At 36.1% G+C, this 4,561-nt stretch overlaps 1 non-coding gene across 1 annotated transcript; it reads right to left on the bottom strand.

Annotated features, from left to right (window-relative positions):
• Positions 1-224: 224 nt before the first annotated feature.
• Positions 225-298, bottom strand: TRNAT-CGU. Its single transcript has one exon. It is a non-coding gene; the product is annotated as a tRNA-Thr (tRNA).
• Between the last annotated feature and the right edge of the window lie 4,263 nt (positions 299-4,561).

The raw sequence follows: 4,561 nt of genomic DNA, 5'->3' as shown, positions 1-4,561 counted from the left end.
ACTTTACAAATTGTCAGACTATAATTGATTCTCCAAAGACAACCGAATCTTAATATATTTGTGTAATACTTCACTAGTACAGAGTCTGAGTTTCTTAAGTGAAATACCCAGAATCTGGAGAAATCACGGCACCAAGCACTTTGTAATTTTAGGTAATTCCAGAATGTAAAATGACACACATTCTGATCTTTTCTGTAAAGAACTAATTTTAAAACTGTAGTGAAAGGCCCTGCTGGGACTCGAACCCAGGATCTCCTGTTTACGAGACAGGCGCTTTAGCCGACTAAGCCACAGAGCCAGAGACTTGGTAGGCATGACTTCTTTTGTGAACAAATAGTACTCGATTAGGTGAGGAGCTGTCTTGTTAATTAGGATTTCTGTACACGTATTTTTTTAAATAAAGGCAGTTTATGTAAAGGAACTTCAGAAATGTCGACTTCTTTCAAGTTTCACACCACACATACATATACACAGGGTATATGTAATCACATAGTTGTTTAGAAAATTTACACGAATAAAGTCAGTATGTAGCTGAGAATGGATGAAGAAGCACAGATTAGGCCTGAGTGGAGACCAGTCAAGTGTTTACTTGCGCCGGAAACAAGTTCTCTGAGTGAGACAGATCGTTTTCGTATTCTTATATCCTACTAGATTGCAGTTATCTTGAATCATAATTGAGTATTCTAAAAGTGAAATGAAAGGATTGTCACTAGACAATATTTACTAATTAATTCGTTAACAATATTCTCAGCCGTTAGGAGATAGCACCGTTGTGCACTGAATGACAAAACAAAAATTCTCAGTCCAGAAACTCTTCTAAGCATTGTCAGATTTTACTCCACTTGAGAAAGTAGGAGACGTTAAAGTCAGGGCTTACGAAACGGTTTTATGATTCATATTCCAAGATTCAATCCTTGCCGGAGAGGTAAGGAAATGACCTCTGGTTCCTGTGTTTCACAAGAGGACCACACAGGGAAACAAATCCCTCATTTTCTATTCTGCCTTCCTCAATTTGAGGCGTTAAGAAGGTGTTCTTTAGTCTCTTCTTCACCTTACTTAGGAGATAAACATAAAACGATTGGGGAGGGTGGAGAACCCAGCCTTAAAGTGTTAACATTTGAGTTTACTGCCTTTCGTTAGGACGAAGGCTGGTGTTGAGAAAGAGGTCACCAAACAAGCAACTGTCCAGTGCCTTGTTAAAACACTCCAAAATTACTTCTTTAAACAAGCAAAGGCTGGAGGGGCTTCTGAAAGTGGTTCCACACCCAAATAATTTGCCATCAAGTTTCTTTCCAACCAATATGGCCACATATGTGCAGGATTTTCAAAACTGTTTTGTTTGGGTTTTTTTTTTTTTTTAGGGTAAAATAGTAATGATAGATTTATTAGAAAGTTACATCCCCAAAGGGACAGGCCTCCTCCCTGAAGGGAAATAAGGAGTGGAAGCCAAGACTGTCACCTTTTGAAACCAGATTGCCAGGTCTGTCTTCTGAGGGACCTTTATACCTTTTCTCTGATGAAGTTTATAGTCCTTGGTGTTAGTCCTACGTCCTTGATCCACTTTGAGTTGGTTTTTGTATATGGTGTGACGTTAGTCTTACTTGAGTTTTAGGCAGTTTTCCAATTTTGCCTACACCATTTGTTAAAAAGGCTGTCATTTCTCCATTTGACTGATTTCATCTCCTTGTCAAAAATCAATTAACCACAGGTAGATGGGCTGATTTCTGGGTTCTCAATTTTGTTCCATTCATCTATGTTTCTGCTATTATACCAGTATCACCCTGCCTTAACCACCACGGCAATGTAGTAGGCTACGAAATCAGGGAGTGAGATGCCTCCTACCTTGTTTCTCTTTTTAAGGAGTGCTTTGCTTATTCTGGGCCTCTTTACATTCTAAATGAAAATGGAGATTGACTTTTCCATCTCATTGAAGAATGGAATTGGTGTTTGTACTGGGATTGCATTGAACATGTAAATTGCCTTTGGTAGTACTGTCATTTTCATAATATTGGGTCTTGCTATACAAGAGCAAGGTATATTCGTCCATTTCTCTTTTTGTTTCTTGTAATGTTTTGTAATTTTCTTTGAATAGATCCTTTGTGTTTCTAGTTAGATTTACTCCCAAGTATTTAATCTTGTGATTAGCTATTGTGATAGCTATTGTTTTTCTTAGCACCAGTTCTGTATTCTCTTTGTCACTGTAGAGAAATCTCATTGACTTCCTGACAATTTGCTGAATTGGTCACCTATGTCCAGTAGTTTTCTTGCTGAGTCTTTAGGGTTTTCTAAGTAGACTATCGTATCATCTGCATATAGAGATAATTTTACTTCCTCTTTGCCAATTCAGATAGCTCTTATTTCTTTCCCTTGTCTTATTGTTATCACTAAGACTTCCAATACAATATTGAATAGGAGAGGTGATAGTGGGCATTCTTGCCTAGTTCTTGTTCTCAAAGGGAATGCTTTTAATCTTTCTCCATTGAGAACAATGTTGGCTCTCAAGTGTGCATATATACTTTTTACTATGTTGTGGAAATTCCTCTCTATTCCTATTTTGCTGAGTGTTTTAATCAGGAAAGGGTGTTGGATTTTATCAAAAGCCTTTCCTGCATCAATTAATAGAATCCTGTGGTTCTTGTTCTGTGCTTTGTTAATGTGATAAATTACACTGATTGTTTTTATGTTGAACCATCCTTGAATACCTGTTATGAATCCCACTTGGTCATGGTGAATTATTTTTTTGATGTATCATTGAATTCTATTGGCCAGGGTTTTATTCAGGATTTTTGCATTGATGTTCATAAAAGATATTGGCCTATAGTTTTCTATTTTGGTGGCATCTTTACCTGGCTTTTGTATCAAGGATATGTTTGCTTCATAGAATGAGCCTGGGAGAATTCTATCTTTTTTCTGTTTTCTGAAATAGTTTATGTAGAATTGGTGGCAGTTCTTCTCTGAATGATTGATAAAATTCACTTGTAAAACCATCTGGTACACGCCTTTTTTTTTTACTGGAAGTTGTTTTATTAACTTTTCAATTTCTTCCTTTGTAATAGGTCTGTTCAGGTGTTCAGTTTTGGTTTGTGAAGGTTGTGAATTTCTCAGTATTTGTCCATTTCCATTTGTTTGATTATTGCCTTACATAATACTCCATTGTTAACCTTTTTATTTTAGCTGATTCTGTTGTGATATTGCCCATTTTATCTTTTTTTCGGATTATTTATGTCTTTTCCTTTGTTAGTTTTGCTAGTGATTTGTTGATTTTATTGACATGTTCAAAGAACCAACACCTAGAATTGGTGGTGGTTTCAGTTGTCTTTCTGTTTTCTCTTTCATTTATTTCTGCTCTAATTTTCATAATTTCAGGTTTTTTAGAGGGTGTCAGATTTTCTTGCTTTTCTTTTTCAATTTGTGGCGATATTGGGCTAGAAAATCAATGCTCGTTTTATCCTGCCTTCCACTGTGGTTTGCTTATTGCTATAAACTGACCTCTGATTAATGTTTTGTCTATTTCCCAGAGGTTTTGGTAAGTGGTGTTTTCATTGCCATGTGTTTCAAGAAACTTTTTCATTTCATATTTTACTTATTCTAGTACCCACTCGTGTTCAAGTAAGGTGTTGTGCAGCTTCCAAATATATGGCTTTTTCTCTTTTATCCTCTTATTATTTATTTCTAATTTTGTAGCATTGTGGTCTGAGAGGATGCTTTATATTATTTCTATGTTTTTGAACTTACTGATGTTTGCCTTGTGACCTAAAATGTGATCTAGAGAACATTCCATGCACATTGGAGAAGAAGGTATAAAGTGCTTTTTGAGTGCATTAGCCTATAAATATCTATAAGATCAAGTTGGTTTATTGTGTGCTTTAACTCTTCAGCATCTTTCTAGTAGTTCTAGCTTTTCTTGAGAGTGGTTTATTGAAGCTTCCAACTATTATAGTGGTGTTGTCTATTTCCTTTTTCAGTTTTGTTAATGTTTGTTTTATATATTTTGCAGCTCTATCATTTGGTGCACAGATATTTACTACTGTTATGTCCTCTTATTCTATTGACCCTTTAAGCACAATGTAGTGACCTTCCTTGTCCTTTGTGATGACTTTTGCTTTGAAATTTATTTCACCAGAGATTAATATCACTACTCCGGCTTTTTTTCTGGTTGCCATTTGCTTGGTATATTTTTTTCCCACTCTTTTATTTTTAGTCTTTCTTTATCTTCACTTTTCAGGTGTGTCTCTTGTAGACAGCATATTGACAGAATTTGGGTTTGGTTTTTGTTTTGGTGTTGTGTTTGCTTGTGTTTTTGTTTGTTTGTTTTTATCCAATCTGCTAATCTTATCCAAAAACAATGGGAACAACACATCAGCAGAGAACTGCCAGAAGTCCAGGCTGGGTTTGGAAGGGGTCGTGGTACTAGGAATATTGTAGCTAATGTTAGATGGATCTGGGCTGAAAGCAGGGAGAGGAATGTCTATCTGTGTTTCATTGACTATGCAAAGACATTTGACTGTGTGGATCATAACAAACTATGGCTGACTCTGAGAAGAATGGGAATCCCAGAACA

This window comes from Elephantulus edwardii, unplaced genomic scaffold (assembly GCF_000299155.1).
Source record: "Elephantulus edwardii isolate Elephantulus edwardi_28Jun2011 unplaced genomic scaffold, EleEdw1.0 scaffold00433, whole genome shotgun sequence".
NCBI lineage: Eukaryota > Metazoa > Chordata > Mammalia > Macroscelidea > Macroscelididae > Elephantulus > Elephantulus edwardii.
The sequence above is the reverse complement of the archived record's forward strand: the minus strand, read 5'-3'. Positions and strand labels throughout refer to the sequence as shown.